The 27,495-nt window shown below is 45.0% G+C and overlaps 1 long non-coding RNA gene across 3 annotated transcripts in view; it reads right to left on the reverse strand.

The window, feature by feature from the left end:
• Positions 1-1,216: 1,216 nt before the first annotated feature.
• Positions 1,217-27,495, reverse strand: part of LOC135971811 (uncharacterized) — a 225,903-nt gene continuing 199,624 nt past the window's right edge. Inside the window, exons 3-4 of one of the 3 annotated variants that reach the window (XR_010588079.2) lie at positions 5,884-6,051; positions 1,217-1,984 (exon numbers count right to left, since the gene is read on the reverse strand). This is a non-coding gene — a long non-coding RNA (uncharacterized lncRNA). The remainder of the gene's footprint in view (positions 1,985-5,883; positions 6,052-27,495) is intronic. The other 2 variants (XR_012414994.1, XR_010588080.2) reach the window with 2 other exon arrangements.

Raw genomic sequence — 27,495 nt, forward strand, 5'->3', positions numbered from 1 at the left:
TTGGAAGATGGGTGTTTGCCACAGACAGGGAAATAGCAGCACGAGTGGCAGCTTGGAACGTGAGAGGCCCGGCATGTTTGGGGAAGGGAAGAGAGTTCCATGGCTCCTTCCTGGCTCCTTCTCAACTGCTAAGACCTGACTCTGGCTGCAGGATCCACGGCATTTTAAAAGCTACTCAAAGGTAATCCTGCTCCTTTTCCTGTCACTGAGCTTGCCTTTTGTTTGGTGACACTGCTGGGGTCAAAGCCATGGTTCTAGTTATTGTTATTCCAACACAAACGGAGGCTCAATGTGGCTTGTTTGGCCTCCTAAATCAACTCTTACAAAGCACTCTGAGGCTCCTAACATCTGCCAGGCTCAGCAGCTGAACCAATTGCTGCGCAGAAAGAAGAGCCAACTGGGACATTAGTGCCAGGTGAGTCTCCAGTTCTGCTTAGGGCACTCGTTGCCCCGCCGTGCACACAGCACAGTGGACATGAGCGCCTTCCTGGACTTGGGAGCTGCTGCCTTTGACTATGTGCCATCTGTCAGAAAAAGACTTTTGCCTACAGAAGTTTAAAGAAAGAAAAGGGCTTGCCCGGGAGCGTTGGAGAAGGCCCAACAGCTGTCTTCCGAGAGGCTTCCCAGGGTGACTACTCTTCATTTAATGACTTGACTGTGATTCATGGTCTGACCTTTGGTCTCAGGGTAGACACAAAGAGAGCAACCAACCAAAGTCAGGTGACTGAGGCATAAAGTCATTCTCCTCCTGAAGATGGATCTGGGAGGAAAGCCCACTGGCTGTGGAATGTTATTTTGTGGTCTTGGATCAGAACAGAGAGTGATTATGTAGGTGAAATGTGGCAATTATTAAGATTGCCTGGGTCGGCCGGGCATGGTGGCTCACGCCGGTAATCCCAGCACTTTGGAAGGATGAGGTGGGCAGGTAGAACACCTGAGGTCAAGAGTTTGAGACCAGCCTGACCAATATGGTGAAACCCCATCCCTACCAAAAATACAAAAAATTAGCCAGGCGTGGTGGCAGGTGCCTGTAGTTGCAGCTACGCAGGAGGCTAAGGCATGAGAATCATTTGAACCCAGGAGGTGGAGGTTACAGTGAGCCGAGATCACACCACGGCACTCTAGGCTGCATAACGGAGTGAGACTGTCTCAAAAACAAAAAAAAAAAAGAGAGATTGCTGTGTCAGCCATCTCCACAGCCGGGCCTGATGGTAGTAGGTTGGGAACCCTTAAGAGATGGTGGTTAACATTCTTCCACTCCACCAACAGCCAAGACAAAGTTCAGGTAGACATTCTGGTGGACATTGCCTATTTTTGTCTCAGGGTCTCTCCTTTTCCTAGTTTTCATGATGACCGTGTGTCTGTGATTGACAGCAACTGTCATTAAATGTATAAAAATATTCAATGGAGTTAGTAAAATCCCAGCCAGAGGCTTGGGGGCCAAGCTGTCTGTCTTAGATTTTGCTTCTATCTACTGGGATCTGGTTGGACTCTCATAAGATGATCTTATCTTCCCATTGTTTGAGGCTGTCTCATTGCAGTCTCTGAGTATTCAGTGTAGCAGACTAACTTTCACTGCCTACAGAAGGTCAAAATGCCCACAATGTGCCAAGTACTATGCTAAGTATTTGGCAAATATTAACTCATTTTATCCCCATACAACCCCAGGAAGTGTGATCTGTTATTATCCCCATTTACAAATGAGGAAACTGAGGCACCGAGAGGGTCAGTAACTTGCCAAAGAGCATGAAGTTAGTAAGTGGAGGAGGCAGTATCCAAACCCAGGTAGTCCAGTGCCAAGGCCAACACCCCCAACCAGTGTGTCTCAAGTCCTAATAACAATCACTGCTGCAAAGGTCTTCCCCAAGAAAAAGAAAATTACCTGGATTCCAGAGATAACAGATGAAGTTTATTGGAGATTCGATAATCTAATTGGGTCAAGGGAAAATGTTGAGTTGATCTTTCTGATTAAGTAGCTGCTGACCTAGAAAGAAGAGGGAGGTGTAGCTGAGCCCGTTGTCCTCCAGTGCCCTCCCCTCCCCTTCTGTCTGGTTTGACTTGCTGCGATTACAGTCACTCCTTTGACTTGCTGTCTTATTTATTCAGCGCACTTGAATTGAGTACTTTCTACATAACAGACGCTAGGGACACCACAGGACATAGTTGCCACCTCTGAGGAGCTCCCAAATTTGGTAAGAAGTTACCGTTTGTTTTCACCGAGATTGTCTAGTCAATCCTCAGAACCACCCCATGAAGTAAACAAGGTGAGAATAGATATACCCATATTTTATTTTATAATTATTATTATAATATATCCATTTTATGACAGGGCACACTGAGGCACCGAGGAGCTCACTGTTCTGCCCCACGTCTCCAACAATCACACTCCTTAGAATTCCATCTGAAGCACTGTTTTGAGTATTCTGTCTTCTTGCCTCCACACTTATGAAATACACCTACATGGCCAATCTGTTAAAAGTTTCCACTAGTCATCAATGAAATAAGAAAAAAAAAAAAAGGATGATAGGAAAGTTTTTTCATTAAACTAATTTTTTTCTATTTAAATAACTATTTTTCTATTCTGAAATTATGTCCTTCCTTCTTTTTGGTATTAAAATGCTCCTTTATAAAATGGAAGTTTTTTTTTTCTTTTTGCTGCACTTATACGGCAACACAAAATATTGGTGATTCTGTTGATTCCTGTTGAAACCTGTTTGCTGGTCTTTGAGTCACTGCCGTAGATGCACATGGTCCCTGAGAGGGACAGAAAGGCCATCCCATCATTCAGGGGCATAGATGAGCCACTCTTACTATTTGCAATACCCAATGTGTCTGAGACCATGGCCTTGACGGGGAAGACAGGGACTCTTTGAGGAGCCTTGGATTGAGAAAAACAAGGAGCAGTGACATGCTGTGATCCCTTCACTCTGATTTACACAAGACCCAGGACTCTCCATAGCCATGGCAACTAGCCCAAAATGACAAGGCTGATTAATTCCACAAGTGCATTATTCACGTGTCACCAAATATTGACTCTTATCAACCTCCTTCCCCCAGCCATCTGTCCTGGTGTGTCAAATCAAAATAAATCAACAAACAAAAAGTGGCAGGCAGACGCCACTCCAGGGATGCTGCAACCAATTGCACAGTCGCCAGGGCTAGACTGAGTTCTAAGCGGCTCTTTCATTTCTCCATCTCCCTTCTTCCCCAGATGACCAGGAGTGCGCGCACACACACACACACACACACATGTTTTAGATGGCAATGCTATGGCTATGTGAGAGGGAAAGGGTTGGGGTTGAGGGGGCTGCTGGGATGGAAAAGATTTAAAACGTCCTAGGAAGTGATAATGATAGGAGACCATTTATTGAGCTCTTATTAAGTACCAGGCATATAAACGTCATGCTAATGTTTAACCCTCACCACAACTTTGAGATATAGAAACTATTATTATTTCCCCTTTATGGATGAAAAACTAAAAATAATTTACATTAATTGACTTGCCCCAGGTCAAACATCTAGCAATTCACGGCCTGAATTCAAAGCCAATGCTTTGAATCCTTGCATGAGCCAACTCACCTGTCACTGTCACCTGGATGTGTCATTCGATCTCTCTGTGCCTCCATTTCTGCATCATGGTAATGATGCACCCAACTTACAGGGTACTCGTGAGAGCTTAATGAGCTCATGCATGTCATGCATTGAGAATAATCCCCAGAACATAACAAGTGCTCAGTATGTGTTGGCTATTGTTACTGATAGCATTGTTATTTTTTATTACACAATATTGTCTCCCTTTGCTGAATGAAGGGAATGTGGAGGACACAGACTTTACAAGCAAAGAGAATATATTTGAGTGTATGAACATTCTTGGCAATCAAGTGCCAAAAGAACTATTTCTCTGTTACCAAGCAGGGAATAAGCTGTTTTCTCTACATCTGCCCACACCAGGTTGCACATTCTATACCCTGTAGATTGCTCAGCCTCTTGTTCTCCTCCCCACTTCCTCCTGTCTCTTCTCTTTTGACAGCTCTCCAGAGAGGCCTCTCACCCCACCTTCCATAGCTTTGTTTCCACTGAGTCAAAGGCTGTTAGATCATCTGTTTGTCCCCTGAATGGTCCTTAGAATGAACAGCCACATGGATGGCTTGGTGGTGGTGGTTCCAGCTCCCAAGGAAACAATTTCCAGCACTTTCCCCTCTGCAGCTTCCCACCAAGCTAGGAGAAAACATAGCAGTGATTTGACTGCAGCATCCCTGACAGCTGCTGCCCATCTCCACGTGGGGCTGCTGGTGCCCTCCAACAACTGGAAACTTGGTCTTAAATTTTTTAACTTGGAAAATACAAACAACGACCACCGTGAATGTGAGTTATTACTGTGATTTCTCTTTTCACTAAAGTCCATCCAATCACCAGTTTGAGCCTGTCACAAATCTGCTTCTCTCCCACACAACTTTCTCTGGCCACTGACTGCATTTTCAAAAGTAGCCGAAGGCCAGAGAACAGCCGTGCTGGTTCCCTCAAGAACAAATTGCAAATGGTGCATCATCGGCATGTGCTCTTGGCTTCTTCAAAGGATGCATTGAAATGTGCCAAATGGCAAAGAAGAATCATAGAATCCAGGTGTCTCCTAGTCACTAAGATATAACTGACATGAAACAAAAAGTGTAAATTTAAAAAATGAAAGGAGCATCAGTCTGTAACTCCTTGTGCTGGATTGTTCTAGAGCCAACTTGTTTCCACTGGGCACTACATTTCCCAGGGCGTTCCGGATTTCAGCTGATCCAATGTGAATTTGTGTAGGATTTGGGAGGGGAAGTGAAGCTTTTCCCTCTGTTACTGTTACTGTTGGTGGTTACTGTTGGTTTGGAGAGGTGAGATCCACGTGGAGATGCCCATGAGTTCCAGCTGGTCACTTTTCTCCACTGCACATGCAGCTCTCCTTCCCGGATCCTGAGCCTGCTGACCGGCAGCGATGGCAAGCCCAGCACTGATGCCTTGCTGTGAATTCTGACCCAGCAGGCTTCCATGGACTTCCCTGCCTGCCTCCTTTGCAGTCCTGCTCCACTAGCTAGAGGAGCCTGGCTCCCCGTCTTCCCTGAAAGCGCAGATTCCTTCTCCTGCTTCAGTGCTTGTTCATGACATTTCTATGACCCTCTAACTCCTCTTTTTAAACCCTTATTTTCCCAACACCTCCCACCATCATGGACAGTCTAATTCATAGAATATGTTCCTTTTACTACGAAGCTCATAGAGGCTCTTACTTCCTGGCTGGACCCTGACTGATGCTTGGCCAGATCAAGAGGTCAGAGTGTGAAGCAAAGAGAGACTTGTCAAGAGATGTCCATGGAGGGAGATACACTGAGCTATGTGCCCCCATCTCCTCCTTTACTTCCCATCTCATGATGGGCCACCATGGGATCTCCCAGGGAGCTTTGCTACGTGCTCTCTGCGGCTGAGATATCAGGAGCTGCCATCTAACTTATGCCTCAGAAAGCAGCAGCAGAAAATCAAGGTGGCTACACTGCGTTCCACTCACTCCCAGAGTTTGGGGACGGTGAGCAAGGGCTGCCTGGGAAGGTCAGCAAGGACAACTGAAAGGGGCAGAGCCACTAAGGAGCAAAAAGCCAGAGGTGAGCTCAGGCCTGCTGCTACCTCATTCCAGATTTCCCCAGGATTCATCAACTCAAAAATAAACATAAGGACAAGAAGAATGAAACGCAGGACTAGAACTTACATCAGCAAGTGCAGGGTCAAAAAGGAAGGCCTTGGTGAAGACACGGAGGCCCAGGTGCTTGGAAGTATGCTCAGCCTCTAGGTTTCTTTTGACCTTAGTAGGGGGAAGCAGTGATCAGCAGTCACTTGGGATGGAGGTACACCTACCAGGACAAGGGATCTGCAGGAGAGCCCAACAAGGAGAACCTTGGAGGGGCCCAAGAAAGCAGCTCTTGACAAAACAGCATTCGATATCTCTTAACCCAGAGGGCATGAGGCCAACTCCTGACACTGCCAGCATCTTGTTGAGCACAGCTTTCTCCCTCCTCTCTGACCCTGGAACGAGAGGTGGCAGTAAAAAAGGTGGCAAAGATTTGCTATAAAGTTAAGTTCCAGATTTTGGTTAATCTCTTAGAATGGACACGTTGAACTGAGGCTGTGTTTTGTGATAAAGTGACCACGCGGAGTGTGAACTGGCCAAGTGGGGGCCTGCTGGAGTTCTGTACCCAGGGGTGGGAAGAGCACTCCCACTGAAAAGACTCTAAAGTGGGAAAGGAAGCTGTGGTTGCTCGTGTGCAGAGGCCAGGCATTGGGCATGCCAGTCACAAACATCATGGCAGGGAGACTAGGCCTGCTGGCCTCACCTTGCATTTGCAGACCCCCAGGTTCCTCTAGTGGAGCCTCAGGCTCAGGAGGGGACACAGAGAAGGCTAAGGATGTAGGATTTTGAGGGCTTTCTCCGCTTTAAGCAGAGCTTTCACTGCTTTTTATGTACAAGTTTCAAATAAGCTTCCATTTGAAGGGGATAGAATTCCATTACTTTAAAAAGCTCTTGCAGCCTGCTTTCTGTCTAACCCCATTGAACCAATTACAGGGGGAAGGTGCTAGACAGGAAGCGATCTGCAGATGTGGAGGCAGAACTAGAGGCGCAGCTCTGACTTAAAACCCTGGGCCCTCCCCTGCCACCCCCGACCCCACGGTCCAACCTACTTTGACGTCTACTACTTGATTTCAGATTTCTCCAGGATTTGTCAACTCAAAAATAAATGTAAGGACAAGGATAATGAAACACAGGACTAGAACTTACATCAACAAGTGCAGAGTCAAAAAGGAAGGCCTTGGTGAAGAAATGGAGGCCCAGCTACTGGGAGCATGTTCAGCCTCTAGGTCTCTTTTGACCTCAGTGGTCCCCTGTCACCTGCGATGCTTGTGGAAAAGCAGATTCCCAGTCCCCATGCCATCCTGGGGTACGACCCAGAATCTGGATTTCTAATGAGCAGCTCAATGATCTAATTGCTAGGGTAAGTTTGGATCCATAGGGTGGTCACACATATCAGGCCAAGGATGCTCCACACGTGGTGGGCACAGAGTGCCGCACATGGGCCGGCTGCTCACCAGCAATGAGACACACCCTGGAGGAGTGTGACAAGGAAGCTTGCAGGCTGGGCAGGTCTTCGGGCTCTGGAGGAGCTCAAAGGGGTGATTTCTAGGCCAAGGAGGGCACCATGAAGGAACAGCAGCTGAGAGACCCCAGGAGTAATTCATGTAAGGACCTGTTCTAGAAGATAGCCCAGCAGAGGCAGGGCATTAGGCTACACAGTGGGTAGCACCTGGAATGATTCCAGAAGGAAGAGCTGGTGAAGGAGGCCTTAGAGGGGGGGTTGCAGCCTGAGGGACAGAATGAGGTCAGGCTGTAGGTGACAGGGATAATTCTGGTGAAGCCCTGTCTGGCCATCCCAGGGGGACTGAGACCTCAACGAATGAGGAAGAGGTTCTGCTAACTTGGGCATCTCGGGGTAGCTCTGGCCATGGACACTCAAGACAAGGTTGTGTATTTTCATAAGGAGTCTGAGCCCCAGAGCATCTGGAAATTAACATATTATTCTTGCTCATCTATGTCAGTGGTTCTCAACCAGGGCAACTTTGACAACATTTGGAGATATTTGGTCACCACTCCTGAAAGTCAGGGTGGAGAAGGTGCAAGTGCTACTGGCATCCAATGGACAGAGGCCAGGGAAGCTACTAAACATCCTACAGCACACAGGACACCCCCTACAACAAAGAACTACTCAGCCCAAAATGTCAATAGTGCCAAGGTTGAGAAACCCTCATCTATGATGAAATCCTTAGAGGAGCCCACTGCCGTTGGGAAAACTTACATTTGAGTTGCTATGATACGGAGCCCTGACTTAACTCTCTCCACAAAGCAGCACACGATGGAGTTCTCACACCCTGGAGGGCAGCCAGGCCTGGGAACCAGGCCCCGGCATGCAAGTATGTGCCGGCCACTGTGTACCATAGCAAGTTTTATTAAAAGAAAAGATAAACAGCAATCCATTGTGTAATCAGCTAATAATAGGTAGAGAAGCCTCTTGGCTTCTCACCCCGACACCCCCGCTGCAATGCCTCCTGCCATCTCTCACTGTCCCACGGCGATTGTTCTGCAATGTCACAGGGCATGTAAGAAGTACCTTTGCATCCTTAGCCCCGGCCACTAAGGCTCCACTCACATGGTTTCCAGCAGGCAAACCTGACGTCTCTTGCAAACTACCAAGTGCCCCAAGGCGGGGGCCGAGTGGGGGACCACGCATCTTGTTTTGTAATCTTTTAATGTGATGGTCAGCCAGCTGTGGCCACAAGAGGAGACACAGGAAAGACTCAGGGAAAAACAATATTGTTATGCTCACAGGTCCTAGAGACAGGAGGCATTGCACCTAGGGCCACAGGAGAAAGACACCAGAGCGGGGGAGAGGGGCTGCCAATCACGCTTTTATTGGGGCTTCTGAGGGAAAGGCAAGGCAGGGGACGGTGAACCCTTGGACTGGCTAGTTTGAATAATTTCGGCAGGCTCTACTCTCTAAGAATGGTCCCTGGTTGCCCGGTGTCTAGCCCCGGGGTGATTAAATCAGAGGAATGTTGCCTCTGGGTGTCTGGGCCAGACTCAGCTGGTGAGCTTCTGGACTGGTGAGTCTGCATATCAAAGGTGTAGTCTGCACTGGTCCCTTCACAGTCTCTAAGAATTGGCTAGCCCTGAGAGGGGTTGTGTCTCCCTAGCTAGAAAGGCTTTTTAAGATGTCAAAACATCATAATATACAGAAAATAAAAAATACAGGCTGAGTGCAGTGGCTCACACCTATAATCCTAGCACTTTGGGAGGCCAACGCGGGCAGATCATTTGAGGTCAGGAGTTCAATCAACACCAGCCTGGCCAACATGGTAAAACCCCATCTCTACTAAAAAATACAAAAATTATCTGGGTGTGGTGGCGGGTGCCTGTAGTCCCAGCCACTCAGGAGACTGAGGCAGGAGAATCGCTTGAACCGGGGAGGCAGAAGTTGTAGTAAGCTGAGATAGCGCCACTGAACTCCAGCCTGGGCGACAGAGCAAGACACCATCTCAAAATAAATAAATAAATAAATAAATAATACAAACAGTACATGTTTCTTCTCAGAAGAGCCAGTTCACTTTCTTTTGGGACCGTTGGGTTTGCAGATAGGGTGACTATAACTCACCCTAAACTCAGCATGTTTCTTGCCAGTCAACTATAGGTGTTCATGAGAGATCACTCCCAACTGTCCAGACAGCCGTACCCTACTTTCTCCCAATTTGCTCTCACGTGTGCAGGTCACTGAGGCACAAACATCATTCCTTCTAAGATATCAGGGACATGGGTTCTCTGAATCTCTCAAAGGTGTGACCAAGTTCCTTAAAGGGCATGGCAGGGTGCAGAAGGGTGAACGCACAGAAACCTTGCTCTCTCTAAGCAGGGCTCACCCGGATTCTTTCCACACTGGAAACAAATCTATTTGTTATTTTGAGCTTTGACTGAGATGACACTGATGACGTATAGCAAAGCAGGAATTATCTTTAGGAGCAGAAAGACGAAGATGTACTGTGGGTCTGATAAGATAAAAGCGGCAGCAGATAAAAACATTTATAAAGAGAGACGATGGCTATCTGCCAACCAGAAGAAAGAAAACTCACCCACTAAATAGAAAGAAGAAATGAAAGGAAGTCAAGCTGAATTCTGTGACAGGCTGCATATTAGCATTCTTTTCTGTAAGAAGATTCAGTAACAGAAGAGAAAATGGAAAGGGATGGTGGGTGCTGGAGTTTGGGAGCCTTTGATGACTGTGGAGAAGGTGTTTTGCCCTTCAGCAGCAGTTTCCTGTATATAAAAGGAAAGAGAGAATGCTGTGTTTGCCTCTCAGAGTCATGGTGATGTTTAAATGCAGTCAACACAGGTTAAAACACTGTGTGAGCTGGGAAGCATCATATGTTTAACAAATAGGTTCTCAAACTGTAGTATACAGAATTGTGGCTTAGAAGAGCTGTTAAAAGTACAGATTCTGACCCACTTTGGGCTGATTTTTGTCCAAGGTGAGAGACAAGGATCCAGTTTTGTTTTTCTACATGTGGTTTGCCAATGATTTCCGCGCTGTTTGTTGAATAGCGTGCCCTTCCCTCACCTTATGTTTTTGTTTGCTTTGCTGCAGATCAGTTGGCTATAAGTATTTGGCTTTATTTCTGGATTCTCTATCCTGTTCCATTGGTCTATGTGCCTATTTTTATGCCAGTACCATGCTGTTTGGGTGACTATAGCCTTGCAGTATAGTTTGAAGTAAGGTAATGTGATACCTCCAGATTTGTTCTTTTTCTGTACTCTTGCTTTGGCTATGTAAACTCTTTTTTGGTTCCATATGAATTTTAGGATTGTGTTTTCTAGTTCTCTGAAGAATGATGGTGGTATTTTGATGGAAATTGCATTGAATTTGTAGACTGCTTTTGGCAGTGTGCTTATTTTCACAATATTGATTCTACCTATCCATGAGCATGGGATATGTTTCCATTTGTTTGTGTTATCTACGATTTCTTTCAGCAGTGTTTTGTAGTTTTCCTTGTAGAGGTCTTTCACCTCCAAATGGTGTTCACAGCAACTTGGATGGAATTGGAGGCCACTATTCTAAGTCAAGCAACTCAGGAATGGAAAATCAAAACACTGTACGTTCTCACTTATAAGTAGGAGCTAAGCTATGAGGATGTAAAGCCATAAGAATGATATAATGGACCTGGAAACTTGGGGGAAGATAGGGAGGGGGTGAGATATAACACTACACATTGGGTGCAGTGTACACTGCTTAGGTGATGGGTGCACCAAAATCTCAGAAATTACTGCTAAATAACTTATCTATGTAACCAAACACCACCTGTTCCCCAAAAACCTATTCTTTTTTTAGTACAGATTCTGGATCTCAATCCAGAGATGCTGATTCAGTAAGTTTGAGCTGGGGCCAGGAATCTGAATTTTGGACAAGAACTGCAGATTATATGGAAGCAGGAAGTCTCAACAGTCCATGAGATAGAGGAAATGGAGGCACAGTAAAGTCGGGTAGCTCACCCAAGATCACCTAGTAAGTGAGCCAGTAAGTGGTAGAGGCAGCTCCCAAGAGATCTCAGACTCAAAGAAAAGCAAGGCTGCAGAGATCTGGGCAGGGGCCCCTTCCCCTGCCCTCTCCTCTGAAGCAGCAAGCAGAGTTGCAGCCCGGGTCCACAAGCATCCAGCAAACTCAGAAGGGCTGTATCCCTGCATCCCTTGAGCTTCAAGCAAACAAATGTGCCTGGGACCTGTATAAACACATAGGCACATGAATGATAGAGACTGGGGAAGAAAGGGGAAGGGAAGTGCCACATTAAACATTAGACATTCCACCCAGCTTATGCTTCTGTGTATCACTGAGAAGATTCACTGGTATAAAAAAAAAATGCTCTAAAACATGTCAATGCCAAGATGATTAAAATGCCATTCTGTACTGTCAGTGTATGGAAAGGAGAGATAACTGCAACTGGGACGCCACATTTTCAGGAAATAATAGAAAATTAGTAAATAGGGTTACAAAACCCAGAGTCACAGAATGTTAGAGCTGGATGTGCCTTTGGGGAGCCCCTCTATATTACAGTTGGGAACACCAAGTCCTAGTGAGGAAAGTGCCAGGTGGGCCAGCAGAACCTAGCCCCAGACCTTGGAGTTCTGCCCCCAATCTGCCGAGTATCTCACACCACACTCTGCCCTCGCAAAGCTTTAAAGCAGAAGTGTCCAAACTTTTGGCTTCCTTGGGCCACAATGGAAGAAGAATTGTCTTGGACCACACATAAAATACGCTAATACTAACAATAGCTGATGAGCTGAAAAAAAAATAAAAAAATAACAAAATAACAAAAATAATCTCATAATGCTTTTTTATTTTTATTTTTATTTTTGAGACGGAGTCTCGCTCTGTCGCCCAGTCTGGAGTGCAGTGGCGGGATCTCGGCTCACTGCAACCTCCGCCTCCCGGGTTTACGCCATTCTCCTGCCTCAACCTCCCGAGTAGCTGGGACTACAGGCGCCCGCCACCTCGCCCGGCTAGTTTTTTTTGTATTTTTTAGTAGAGACGGGGTTTCACCGTGTCAGCCAGGATGGTCTTGATCTCCTGACCTCATGATCCGCCCGTCTCGGCCTCCCAAAGTGCTGGGATTACAAGCTTGAGCCATCGCGCCCGGCTACTCATAATGTTTTTAAAAAGCTTATGGATTTGTGTTGGGGCACCTGCAGCCCATGTGCCACAGGTTGGACAAACTTGCTTTAAAGGAAAGGAGATCTATGAAGCAGGATTCCTTCCAAATACCACCTTTACCTCACTCACAGCCTCGATGGAGCTGTGGATGCAGGAAGAACAGAAGAGAGGTGAAGATTTCTAGTCAGCAGTTGCAGTAGGTAGGGAGAGAGTCCCAAACGTTAATTAAGGAGTCCATCAATCCCAATTCTCCAACTCACGCACAGAATTTGAAATAAAGAGAATAAGTGATGGGGGAAGAGACCCCCAAGAAAGGCACTCAGCGATGAGTTGGAAGGGGTGGGCACATTTGCCTAGTTACCCAAGGATGCTCTCCAAGAAAACCAGACGTTTGAGACACAGGCTGCAGTGGCTGGAAATAGAGCTGGGATGGCAGGGCAGGTCACGTCCAGCTCTAAACCTTCCCAGAAGCCTTGGCCAAGCATCCCAGGTCTGCCACCATCTGGCTGCACCCTGCCCATCCAATTTTATCTTCTACCACCGCCCTGCCAACAGCACAGATCCTATCCCTGGTGGATCGGTCTAACCAGCCAATACCCTGGGAGGAGTACTGCTGTCAGCCCAGAAGCCCAGCCCAGGGGCAGTCCTTGACGAGGGAAGAGGAAGAATTTCCAGGGGATGGAGGAGTTGGGGTAAGGCTACGGAGACTGGAGGAAAGGAGCCACAGGTCTCTGGAGACAGGCCTGAGCAAGGGCACACCAGGACTCCTGCGCTTTATCCACCCTGCTCCATCAGCACTGTCCCCTCCACAGGTACTTGTACCCTAGTTGGGATGGTGACATCAACATAGAGGGGGAAGTGACCTCGCCATCAGCTATGAGCTCCCCACCCTCCAGTGACCAAGTAAGTCAAGGCCACCTCTAGAGCAGCCCATTGCCCTGGGTTTTGCCAAGAACAGCAGGTGATAAAAATGGACAAGATGGAAGGATCCAAATGTGTTCTTTTCTCTTGACAAAGAGATTATAACAAGGATTACTGGCTTGGACTGAGTAAGCCCTGAGAGTTATCACTAGAATGTGGGGCTCTAGGAGTGAAAAAAAAATGATACTATCTCAATGGTGACAGATAAAGAGACAAGAGCTTACTTTTACCCAGACTGGTAACATAGCAGTGACCCTGGAATCTGGGTTATAGCCACCCATTGGCTTTGGCTTTGAGTTTGTTTAAAACCAGCCTGTAAAAAAAAAGTAGTAGGAAAGATACTCAAGATGTTATCCATGAAAACAACCCACTAGATAGCCTCCTAAGCAGCGGGCTTATCAAACTGTCTTCATTTTTCTGAACAGAACCAGGATGTGCTGGAGACACCAAGAAGAATAATTGCCCTAGCAATCCCTGTAAGTCTCCTAAGAGCCTCTTGAATTTCCTTTTTTTCTATTTATCTTGGTAATGAATTCTCTGAGCCTTTGGCCCGCCAGTTCAGTTATCTTTCCATACCCCTGACAAAAGCATAGCTGCGGGGAAAGATAATATTTTTGTAATCAAATGAGTATCAGTGAGATCCACGCAGCAGCTTCTGACATAGTTTTTAATGACTTGATTCTTCAGCAGCTTCTCCCAGGAGAAAGCCTTTGGGTATGATATGAATATGAAGAAATAGTCTGGATTTATTCAACTCATCATTTTTTTTAACTTTAATAATTGTCCACAGAAACCATTGAACTTTCTAGCTTTTTCTACATAGACAATGGAAAGGGGAAATTTGAACAATTATTTAGAAGATTTGATCAGTTTCGATTTGTAGTTTGGATCTTCAAGCATAAACACTTAGGGTTTTGAAAGAGCTTCGTTAGAATCTTTGCTCTGTTGTTTAACCTCTCTCTGTTGCAATTTCCAAGCCTATGAAATAGAGATTATCATAGTACCTTCCTCATAAAGACATTATGAGAATTACACAAAATAATGACCATAAACATTTAACACAGAGCCAGCTCAGTAAATGTTAGCTTTTCTTTCCTGTAGAAACCAACAGATGATCTCAAATTTCCATTTTATTTTGCCTCTACGGACATGGCTTCTAGATATTCTAAATGTCACATGGGCAGCTGTAACAGTGAACAAACAGCCTCTCTGAGCAAAATGAAGTCAATGGGACCTGCGTATTTATCACATGGAGGAGAAATTGGCTAAAAGATTGCCGCATTTGTTTCCTAGGGCTACTGCAACAAATTATCACAAACTGGGCAGATAAAAAAAAAAAAAGCGGAAATTTATTCTCCCACAATTGTTGAAAGCTAGATGTTCAAAATGAAGGTGTCAGCAGGGGCAGTTCCTTCCAGAGGCTCTGAGGGAGAACATTTCCTGTGTCTTAGCTTCAGGTGGCTGCTGGTAATCTGTGACATTCCTTGGCTTGGTGCTGCACGAGTTGTCTCTGCCTCAGTCTTCACATGGCCTTTCTCTCTGTTCTATGTGTCTTAAATCTCCTTCTCCTTTCTTTTACAAGGACGCCAGTCATTGGATTTAAGGGCCACCCTAAATCCAGGATGATCTCATTTGAGATTCTTAACTTAATCATAACTACAAAAACCCTATTTCCAATAAAGGTCACATTCACAGGTATCAGGGGTTTGGAGTTTGAACGTATCTTTCTGGAGAATGACACTATTCAACCCACTACAATTACTTTGAGTTCTTCAAACAAAATATGTCCCACTACTTTGTTTTAGGAATGAAATGACTTCAAAGCAAGTACAATTCATTTTCCATTTTATCTTTAGAAGCCCAAATACAAAATTTACAAAGTGTGGATTGTATCAAGGATTGAAGTTTCTTTGGAACCTAGAATTCTTTTAAGTCATGATAGAAGATGAAGGCAAATAAACTCATCCTGGTAATTTTGATAACTGAATTTCAAATTTCTCAGTTCTAGTTCATGATGCTGTCTTAGGCAGAATATTGGCCTTCCAAAGATGTCCATGTCCTAATCCCTGGAACCTGTGAGCATGTTTCCTAACATAGCAAAAGGGTATTAAGGTTGCACAGAGGATTGCTAATCAGCTGACTTCCAGATAGGAAGCTTATCCTGGAATATTTAGCAGGCCCCATGTAATCACAGGCATCCTTAAAAGAGGCAGAAGAGGTCAGAGTGATGCCATGTGAGAAGGACTTGTCCCTGACTCTAAAGATCCAGAAAGGGGCCACAACTCAAGGCATGCAGGCAGCTTCAAGAATTTGGGAAAGGGAAGGACATAGTCTCATGCAGAAAGGAGCACAGCCCTGCCAAAGTCTTGGGTCCAACAGTGTGACCCATGTTGGACTTCTACTTCAGAACTGTAAAATAATAAATTTGTATTAAGTCACCAAATTTGTGGAAATTTGTTATGACAGCAACAGAAAACGAATACACACACACTCTGATTGAACACAGTGGCCTTTCCTACTTAAACTCCACTGAAAAGATGCTCAAGGGTGGGCAAAAGGAGGCATGAACTCACAAGGACAAAGGACAGAGGAGAGGAGAAAAGAGCAGCAGGTGTGTTGACGTGAGAAGGCAAATGGTCAGGTGGTACCTCACCTAGCTGTCCTCATACAAGCTAAATCCTAAGCCATCAGTGTGAAGACAAGTAGCAGCCCAATCTGTTCTGCAAAACCCCCCAAAAGGTTCAGAAATTAGTGGCACCAGATAGATCTAGAGGTTGGGGTAAACAGGAGGCTATAAACAGGATTGTTTAAGTCTTTTCAAAGAGCAGTTACAGCCCCACATTCTATATCCCTCACTGACCAGCCAGACAACTGCTGCTCCCCAGCAAAAGACCAGTGGATTTTGCCCATAAAGGATGTAACCTACAATCTCCACATGGAAGAACACCAGGCATTGCTGAAGACGGGGGATAGAACCAAAACATAGGAATCAGTGGACAGTGACACTGTGAATGTCAGATTCCAGCTCTCTTCCTCTCCTCAGCTCCCAGACCCAGTGTCGAGGTCTATTTTCTCCAGGCAGGGGATCGGAAACATCTCATCTGGAGACTTAAATCTGACCAGCTTTTCAATGTCCCACTCTGAAAGTGGGACAAGAACCATCACACGTTTGAGGAAACTCTCCCTCTGAGACAGGCTCCCCCAAAATTATTGAAAAACAACTTGGAGGAAAGAGACTATGCAGAGAGAAGCAAACTTCAACAACTAAAGTTGTCAGAGTAGCCTCAGGGAGATAACATACTGCATTTGTGAAACAGGAACAGGATGCTCTATCAAAGGAATGTCAAAGAACAAAACAAAATTTTTAAGTTAAAAAATGATACGAGAAATTATAAACCCAATAGAAGGATTGGAAAATAAAGCTGAAGAAATAATAAAGTAAAAAGACGAAGCGATAAAAAATATAGGAGAAAAATATGAAATCTAAACCATCAGTCTAGAAGTCCAAGATAGAGAAACATAAAAAAAAGAGGGAGGGAGAGCACCATTAAATAAGAATTTCTAGAGAATTTCCTAGAAGGGAAGGGCATGAGTTGAGTGTACTCATCAAGTATCAGCAAAATGGGTGAAAAAAGACCTGAAGTAAAGGCATATCATCTGAAAGTTTAGGGCAAAAGGGACAGAGAAATTTTACACACTTCTGAGGGTGGGGGCAGAATGTTTATACAAAAGATTCAAAATCAGAATGTCATTGGGTTTCTCAAAGAAACACTTATAGCTAGAACACAGAGTCATGCCTTCAAAATTCTAAGGGAAGATGGTTGCCAACCTAGAATTTTATATCCGGGTGATTCTTAACATGTTCAATGAGATTTTGGAGGCAGAGAGATATCTGACACACATAGAGAAGGCCATGTGAAGACAGAGCAGAAAGAGATTTGAAGATGCTGGCCTTGAAGGCTGGAGTGACGTGGCCCACAAGATAAGGAATGCTGGCAGCCTCTAGAAGCTGGAAGATTCAAGGAATGGATTCTATCCTTGGACCTCCAGAGGGAGCTGGCCCTGCCAACACTTGATTGCAGCCTAGTGAAACAGATTTCAAAGTTCTGGCCTTCAAAACAGTGAAAAAATAAATGTGTCATTTGAAGCAATCCTGTTGTTAGTAATTTGGTTACAGCAGCCACAGAAAACTAATACAGAGCCCCCAGTCCAATTTCTTACCTTCCACAAGACACCTGTTCTGTGGTTGATCTATGACCTGAGTACAAGTACGTTCGCTTGTAAAATACATAGTGCTGTTATGTAAAAGACATTGTGTCTTTATTCCTATTATTCATATTAGGCTATAGATCTTACTTTGACTCTTTCTTTTTGTATTCAACTTTATGTTAAGGTTTTTCTGTGCTGGCAGGTGTATGCACACCTGCTCTGATGCTTCATCAAGAGGCAGATAATTGCTAAAGGGCTGATGCAGTCTTTTCAGGACCTGGCAAAAAGAACAGATATTACAGTTGGGCCAAAAGTACAATGAGAGGATAAAGCATCAGCTCTGTGCGTGTATAAGTGAGTGACAAGTATGATTTTTTTGGGGTTCTCCTGCCTATCCTTTTCTCACAAGTCCTCTCTGCCCTGGCCCACTCCCCAAGAGACTCCTGGGACACAAAAGGCCTAACAATTCCAGCTGTCTTGCTTGACAAATTGGAATGGAAGTCAGCAATGGTTTTCCCTCTAACATCCTCTGGGAAATCCATCCAGTGATACGTTCCCAGGCGTCCCCTGCTTTCAAAGCTATAATGTTCAAACACCAAGTGGCACCCACCATGTACAGCACATTAGTGTCAGGAAGCAGTGCAAGCATTGAAAGGGACAGAGACAGCCCCCAGGCGGAAAAGGAGCCAAAGCTATTTAGAAACGGGGATGACATGGGCTCAGCTGCTTCCAAGTGTATGGAGGCTGGTGCTGAGCAACTGCTTCCACTGAGTCAAGGAGCAGACACAGTGGACCTGCGCTGACAAGAATCTGGCTTAAACACTAGACAGGGCTTTTTCACAGGGGAGGTGAGAGACAACAATCATGCAGCCCTAAAGGCGGAAGATGTGGACTAGAATAAACTCCATAGGAGCAAACATTGTGTGAGACGGACCCTAACAATCACCTGTTTTAGTTCTACCACTAGTTTGCTTAAGAACCTGAGAGACTGCGTATAGTGGCTCATGCTTGTAATCAGCACTTTGAGAGACCAAGGAGGGAGGATTGCTTGAGGCCAGGAGTTCGAGACCAGCCTGGGTAACACAGTGAGACTTCATCTCTATTTAAAAAAGTTTTTTCATTAGACAGGTATGGTGGCACATGCCTGTAGTTCCAGCTACTCAGGAGGCTGCGGCAGAAGGATCCCTTGAGCCCAGAAGGTTGAGGCTCCAGTGAATAGTGATCATGCCACTGCACTCCAGCACAAGCAACAGAGCAAGACTCTGTCTCTTAGGGAAAAAAAAAAAAAAAGAATCAGAGCCAAGCCCCTTTGTGTCAGTTTCCTCATCTGTCAAGAGGCAGGTTCAAAAGATATGGCTGCACAAAATTAACTCAAAATAATCCTAGAACAAAATTTAAGAGCTGAAATCCAAAACTTCAAGAAGAAAACATAGGAGAAAATCTTTATAACCTTGGCTTAGATGGAGATTTCTTAGATATGACAACAAAGCATGATCTGTAAAAGAAAAAAAGTGATAAACAGGACTTCATCAAAATTAAACAACTTCTGCCTTCAATTCATTTTAATTTCAAAAGAAATTTAAATATAAGCCAAAGACTGGGAAAAAAACATTTTATATATCTGATAAAGGCTTATATTCAAAACATATAAAGAATTCTTAAAATTGACTGGGCGTGGTGGCTCACGCCTGTAATCCCAGCACTTTGGGAGGCCAAGGCGGGCGAATCACGAGGTCAGGAGATCAAGATCATCCTGGCTAACATGGTGAAACCCCCTCTCTACTAAAAATACAAAAATTAGCTGGGCGTGGTGGTGAGCACCTGTAGTCCCAGCTACATGGGAGGCTGAGGCAGGAAAATGGCATGAACCCGGGAGGCGGAGCTTGCAGTGAGCCGAGATTGTGCTACTGCACTCCAGCCTGGGCAGCAGAGCAAGACTCCATCTCAAAAAAAAAAAAAAAATTGGGCTGGATGCAGTGGCTCACACCTGTAATCCCAGCACTTTGGGAGGCTGAGGCAGGCACATCGCTTAAGCTCAGGAGTTTGAGACCAGCCTGGCCAACATGGCAAAACCCCATCTCTACCAAAAATAAAAAAATTAGCCAGGCATGATAGTGCACACCTGTAATCCTAGCTACTTGGGAATCTGAGGCACGAGAATTGCTTGAACCTGAGAGGCCAAGGTTGCCGTGAGCCAAAATCGTGTCACTGCACTCCAGTCTAGGAGACAAAGCAAGACTCTGTCTCAAAAACAAACAAACAAAAAAGAATCTTAGCATTTAATAATGAGTCAAGATTTGAATAAATATTTTACCAAAGATGTATCAATGGCTAACAAAAATGTGAAAAGATGTTCAACACCACTAGACTGTAGGGAAGTGCAAATTAAAACCACAGTGAGATACCATCCGCTAAATGTCTATAACAAAGAAGTCCGATGGTACCAAGTGTTTGCAAGGATGTGGAAAAACTGGAAGGTTCATACACACTGTGGGAATGTGAAATGGTTGCAGTGTCTTTGGAAAAAGTATGACAGTTTCTTTAAAAGTTAAATATACATCCGCCATACAACCTACAATTCCATTCCTAGGTATGTACGCAAGAGAAATAAAAACATGATTTTATTTGTACATGATTTGTACATGAATGTTCATAGCAGCATTAGGCGTAATAGTTCAACTCTGGAAGCAATCCAAATGTTCATCAGGTAGTGAATGGATTTAAAAATGTGGTGTTTTAGTCCATTTGTGCTTCTATAACAAAATACCTGACACTGACTAATGTATAAACAACAGAAATTTATTTCTCACAGTTCTGGAGTCTAGAAGTCCAAGACCAAGATGCTAGTATTTGGTGTCTGATGAGGGTCCAATCTCTACTTTTAAGCTGGCACCTTGTCATTGTGACTTCTGGATGGCAGTAATGCTGTGTCTTCACACGGTGGAAGGAACAAAAAAAAAAGAAAAACAAAAGATTCCTACCTAGTTCCTTCTAGCCCTTTTATAAGGCACTAATCCCAACCATGAGGTCTCTGCCCTATGGCTTCATCACCTCCTGAAGGCTCAATTTCTTAATACTGTTGCATGGGGCATCAAGTTTCAACATGAATTTCAAAGGAGACAACAAACATTCAAACCATAGCATGTGGTGTATCCACACAATGGAACAGTACTCAGCAACAACATGGTCAAAACTCAGAAACATTACGCTGTGTGAGGGAACCAAACATAAAAGGCTATATGTGTGATTCCATTATAAGAAAAGTCTACTAACAGCAAAACTACAGATACAGAAAGCAGAAATTGGCTGAAGTGGAGGTGGGGAGGGGTAGAGGAGGGGCAGGTAGGAAACGGAGTGTCAGGCATCACGGGGAATTTTTGGAGTGATGCAGTGGTGATGGCTGTACAGTTGTATAAATTTACCCCAAATCATCCATTTACAATGGGTGAGTTCCATGATTTATAAGGTCTACCTTGGTAAAACGGAATGAAATAAGATTGTGACAAAATGGAGGCTTCCCATGCCTCTGAAAGTTTATACAAACATTGGTTTTTGTTGAAAACGCACCCACTTATTCACCAAGCTTTGCAGAAAATTCTTAAGAACCATGGTCCAGGAGGTGGTGGCGTTGGTAAATTTTACCCCAGTCAGGGTAAAGTTAACCTGGGTTGACAACCTTGTAAAGTAGGCGGCTTTGTTTGTCTTCTGTTCTCTTTCCTCTCCTCCAGGTTAGCACTTCTGTTCACCAGTCAGGTGTTTTCACCCTTTCTGTGCCCACTGTCCTCAAGTGAGTAACAGTTAGACACAAACGTTCAAAGGGTGAGTTATTTAGACCCAGAGAGATAGGTTCTTCCTCTGTACAGGGGGTAGCATGTTTTGGCTGTGTCCCCATTCAAATCTCAACTTGAATTGTATCTCCCAGAATTCCCACATGTTGTGGGAGGGACCCAGGGGGAGGTAATGGAATCACGGGGACCGGTCTTTCCCATGCTCGTATTCTTGTAATAGTGAATAAGTCTCACGAGATCTGATGGGTTTACCAGGGGTTTCCGCTTTTGCTTCCTCTTCATTTTTCTCTTGCCACCACCATGAGAGAAGCACCTTTCACCTCCCACCATGATTCTGAGGCCTCCCCAGCCATGTGGATCTGTAAGTCCAGTTAAACCTCCTTCTTCCCAGTCTCGGGTATGTCTTTACAGCAGCTTGAAAATGGACTAATACAGTGGTGATAATAAAACCAATCACCAACCTCATCATGCCAAAGGGCATAAATGAGATTAAATGCTTATGAAGCACCAGCCCAGTGTCTACATACAGGAACTGCTCTACAAAGATCATCTGCTAGCTTCTCCTACTGTTTACCAAACCGGCTTCCAGGAAAGAGGGTACTGTTAGTCATTGACACCTTGTGGGAATGCATTTCATTAAATTCCTTCTCTGCAACTGAAACCACCCTTTTCAGAGGAGATGAAAGGCTCTTACCCTGCCAAGGGGAAAGATGGGCACAGGCCAGTCCCCGTCTTCCTAAAACTCCTGAAACTCACTCCCTCGTCTCCTTACTTGGTTGCCCACCAATGGCTTTAGAAAGTCAATTTTTGGCAGATCAAAAACTGCACTTTCCTGTCTCGAAGCGCTGTGCTGTCTGTCACAGGATCTCAATGAGGGTAGTGCTATTTTCAGATCAGATCAGCAGACACACCCAGCATGCCAAGGACACAGCCACAGTCACCTGAATGTTGTGTGCTTGTTTGTTATTTTCACTAAGAACAATGGTGTGGACAGAGCTGGGACCAGGGTGAGGCCAGCAGGGTGCTTAGGGTACAATATTTAAGAAGGTAACCTTTCGGCCGGGCGCGGTGGCTCAAGCCTGTAATCCCAGCACTTTGGGAGGCCGAGGCGGGCGGATCACGAGGTCAGGAGATCGAGACCATCCTGGCTAACACGGTGAAACCCCGTCTCTACTAAAAATACAAAAAGAAATTAGCCGGGCGTGGTGGCGGGCGCCTGTAGTCCCAGCTACTCTGGAGGCTGAGGCAGGAGAATGGCGTGAACCCGGGAGGCGGAGCTTGCAGTGAGCCGAGATCGCGCCACTGCACTCCAGTCTGGGCGACAGAGCGAGACTCCGTCTCAAAAAAAAAAAAAAAAAAAAGAAGGTAACCTTTCAGTGTCCTCCTCACCCTTGTGTGACCCTGAGGATGAGTGCCTGTTTAAGAATGAGTCTCCAGGACACATTTAGGGAGGCACTGACTCTCAGGTCATGCAAATGCATGGTAGGCCCAGAGAGCATGTCTCCTTCAGTGTTGCACCCTAGACACCTCACTTGCCTTTGGGGCAGCCCGAGTGAAAAGGGCCTGGACCCAAGCCCAGATGCTGCTGTTAGAGCACCAGCTTTGCCAACAATTAGCTGTGTACCCTTGAGCAAGTTTATGTCTCCTATTTCCTGCTTGTCCTGGTTCTATGACTCAAGGGCTACCTCACTCCTCTCAGTAACAGAGAAAAACCATGGTGGAAATACCCATTACCCGGATGGATTAGGTCCCAACTTACATTTCATGTCTTCACAGAAGCATTTCCTGACCTGTAGGCCACCCTCTGTCATGTGCTATTAACAACCTCTTCATTTTATTCAAGGCAGTTATCAGAACTTGTTTTAATTTGTTGGTTTATATCAGGCAAGGTGGTTTACATTAAAGTGCAATAATAAACAATGCTCAAACCTCAGGAGGCTAAATAGTAAAAGTTTCTAGCTTTTTCACACCACATGTGCTTTGTGGACTGACTGGGAGGCTCGGCTCAGGGACCAGGCTGACGGGCAGCGACCATGTGGAGCACTGCCCTGGTCATGGTGCCAGAGGGAAAAGAAAGCTTTAGAGAGCATTGCACGAAATGCTCAGCCCAGAAGGGCACCACACTTCCACTCACCACTCATTGGCCAGAACTGGTCAAAGGTCCACCCCCAAGGACCTCCACTCACCACTCACCACTCATTGGCCAGAACTGGTCAAGGGTCCACCCCCAAGGACCTCATTCCAGCAGAGTTAGCATGAGTTAACTCAACCCAGGAAGCCCAAAGATTTGGTGCATAGTTCTAATGACTACCACATTGTTTATTTGGTTTTGCCTGTCTCCCCTGACCAGAATGGCCCATCAGAGCAGGATGGTCTGTCTTCTTCATCATTTTAACCCCAATGTTAGCACCTCATTGGTGCTTAATAACTATCTCTCGACTGACCAGACGGTTCTGGTATTTTAGGATTGGTGATCAAGACTGCCTATTGGATGAATGTCATCTGTTCAGAGCCTGGAGGATTCAGAGCCCAGCTTACCAAGTTAACCGGACTCTCCTGAAAGGAGAATAATAATGACTCTAACTACTGCTTTTCTTAATTTTCTCCTTGACTGCCTAACTGCAGAAGCAAATGAACAAGAACCTCTGAGAGCCTAGGAGAATAGTCCAAAGTGGCAACCTATAATCTGAAATCTCTTTGCAATTTTATTCTTCATCTTAAAAGTTCATGTGAATTTCACATTCTGTTGCATCTTATATTTATGGTCATAAAAAAAAACCCACCAAGTTTTAAAATATTTAGCTGAGTAAAATTAATGCTCCCTGAACACGTGCCATGCTTCTTGTGGGTTTCAAGCTTCCCCTAAGAGCCCACCTACCTCACCTCCAGGGTGGTTTGCTCTAAGCCAGGAGAGGCGCTAAGCCTCCTTAGATATATCCTGGACCTTAAGGCTTAAGCTTAACCTATTAAAAACGTCTTCTGCATTTCTTTCCCACTCTGGATTCATTCAGAAATTGTGGTGACTTTTTCTCTGATGGGGACAAAATTCCAATTATATGTGGAACTTGCCTTTGTCTAATGAAATAAGGAAAAGATAGTGATAAGGCCTCATTTTCGTTACCACAGGTGGATAGACTAAGTTCTTCAGATCCAGTGCTTCTCCAACATTTTTTGGCCATGACCCACACTAAGAAGGAATACATTGTCTGTCAGGTCCAGTAAAGACACCATTGGCAACCTCATTCAGGCTGGGGACTCATCCCCAGTGGGTGAAGATCACAGCGGCCTCATCCTCTGGAGAACTGTCCTTGCAGAATAGGAGCTGACTTTCCAGGTTATGCACCCCTACTCCTCACATCAGCCCACAGCCCACAACTGATGGTGGACCTGGGGGTTCACAGGCTGACCCCTTCCCTAACGCAGCACCAGGTCTGTGGAACAACTCAAGCATCAGAGCCCCAGAAATCAGGCTGGAAGCACATACTCTCGCTCAGCTTCTTCTTCTGCCCCAGCCAGCTCCCCTCACTTTTCCAGATCACAAACACCCAGAACTCTTTTGTTGAGCTCTGCTTCTAGGGAACCTGACTTAAGACACACACACACATACACATACACACACACCTGAAATAAAATTTCAAGTAAACAGTACTTACACTTACTTCACATGATGCACTCTTATTTTCTGTACTATTCTATTTTTTTTTTTTTTTTGTGAGACAGAGTCTCGCTCTGTCCCCTATTTTTCAATTGCTTGTTTGTAACCCTCTAATTTTATTTCATAATATGAATGCGTCACAGCTCCGCAGTTTGAAAAATACTACACTTTATAAGCAATCTAGAGATAAAACAAGCAAACAAACAAAAACCCAAACTGCCCTAACCTTTCCAAGTTAACCTTCTGGAGACTGGTGTTCTTCAATCCAGAAGGTTCAGGAGAGGGTGGAGTGAAGGGAACCTGTCATGGTGTGCGTGGCATTAAGAGTTTTGAGACTCAGGAGATACATTCCCCTAGGGCCGAGTGTCTAAAGTAGCCCCAAGCATCTACTACCTTCTGACTGCTGAGAAGGGCACCAACCTCCCTCCGCTCTCTCCTTCCCCCTGCAAATGCATTCACTTCTGTTCTAAGAGATAAAGCAGTTTTTGACCTTGCATAAATGCACACAGATGTACATAACAAAAGTTTATTTCAGCATCATCTATGATGCCAAAACCAAAACTTCCCAAATGACCCTCAGTAAATGCACCGCAGTACAACCAGACAAAGGAACACCATGTGTCCATTAAAAATAATGAAATAAGTAAAGTAAGTACTGAAAACTTTCCATGATACACTAAGTGCAGAAATCAATTGGCCCTACCGTTCTCCAACGTAATTTCATTTTTATTTTTTTTAATGTTAGTATGTGTATGGTAAACATATGGAAAAATAGGCTCAAGATTTTTTGTGGTCATCATCTGCAGGGGGATGATGACAGAACACGTTCTTTCATTTCCTAAGTCACACATTTCCATAGCGTTTGAACTTTTTACTGCAAGCATGAATTATTTCCGAAATGAGAAAAAGCAGTAACTTTTCATTTAAAAAAGGCAAAACACAAAAAGATGGTATTTCTAAGGTGGCGGCGTAAGTTCCTTTGAAGGTACAATAGCAGTCATTCAGCGGGTAAAGTGTGCTTTCAAAAGTGAGATAGGAAACATTTCTGTAAGTTCACGCTCTCAGGTAACATCTTTGCTCCAGCATATAGAAAGATCAGATAAAGAACAAACGGAGGAGACGTATACACTGTAGTGAGACTCAGAAACCAGATCAACATCCCTGTGTACTAGAAATGACAAGAAAGCCCACCAGGAGCTGGACTGAGGCCAGGGCTTTACTACCTGTTTCTGAAAGCAGGCTCAGATGGCGGCTGCCACAGGGCCACAGGGGCTAAAAGCGGTAGGAGATGGAGGGAGTGGAGAGTCAGGGTTTGGGGCTCCCAAACCTCTGGAAAGCTAGAAAATGTTGCCTGGAACATTGTTTTGTTTGTTTTAATCAAGGGTTTGTTACCCTGGCTGCATCTTTAACTTGATAAGTTTTAGAAAAATACCACTGCCCAGAAACTCTGACTTAATTTCTTTAATTCTTTCTCCCTCTCTCTCTCCTTTCCCTCCCTGTTTCCCATTCTCTTCCCTCCTTCTCTCTCTTCTCCTTTCTCTTCCTTCCTATGCTCTGTCCTCTCCCTCTTCCCTGTTTAAAAGACTGCTTTGGAGACGGCAACACACATCCAGGATTGAGACCTCATTCACACCTCAAGCTTAGGGGTCCACGGGTCCAGACACAGGCTCCGCCCCGGTACTCAGCCAAGCAAGCAGCCAGCTTGAAGATGAGATTTGGGGTTTGCCCCCATTGTGGGTATTTCTGACCATCAGCAAGGCCTGCTTTGGGACTGGAGGCCCTGGGGAAGGGGGTGGGGTTTAGGAGGGAACCAAGTACTGCTATTCAGTGTGAGATAATGAGACAGACAGCCAGACAGGGAAAAACATGTTCCTCCACAGGCAAATGGATGAATACATGATGTAGTCATATAACAGAATATTATAGACTGATGAAGGTTTGTAACCCAGCGTTCACATGGCACCAACGTGGATATCCCTTAAAAACATAATGGTGAGTTATGGAAACATTTTACAGCATGGTTTTTGTTATGATGCCATTTATTTACATTTTAAACATCAGGAAACAAAAAACATATATTGTTTTGTGGCTAAAACTATTAAAATATTCATGAGATTCTAACACACTGACTTCAGGGCGGGGGTTCCCTTTGGCAAGGGAGGAAGAGGAGTGGGGTTGAAGAGAGGTGCACAGGGAGGAGTAAATAGGAACAAACCATGGGTACCCACACCGTACCACTTGGGTGGATCTGAAAGCATCACGCTGCATGTAAGAAACCGGTAGTAAAGGTCACATAATTTATGACTCCATTTATGACATTTGTGAAAAGACAAAATTATAGTGATGAAAAATAGATTAGTGGTTGTCAGGAGGAAGATGGGACTATAAAGGAATAGTGCACCAGGGTGGTTGGGTTCCTCTGTATCCCAGCTGTGGTGATGGTAACACAAATTTACAAGTGCATTAAAATTCACAGAACTGGCCGGGCTCAATGGCTCACGCCTGTAATCCCAGCACTTTGGGAGGCCGAGAAGGGTGGATCACGAGGTCAGGAGATCGAGACCATCCTGGCTAACACAATTAAACCCCGCCTCTGCTAAAAATACAAAAAATTAGCTGGGCGCCGTGGCGGGCGCCTGTAGTCTCAGCTACT

The sequence above is a fragment of the Macaca fascicularis genome, chromosome 7, assembly GCF_037993035.2.
Source record: "Macaca fascicularis isolate 582-1 chromosome 7, T2T-MFA8v1.1".
In the NCBI taxonomy this organism is placed as follows: Eukaryota; Metazoa; Chordata; class Mammalia; order Primates; family Cercopithecidae; genus Macaca; species Macaca fascicularis.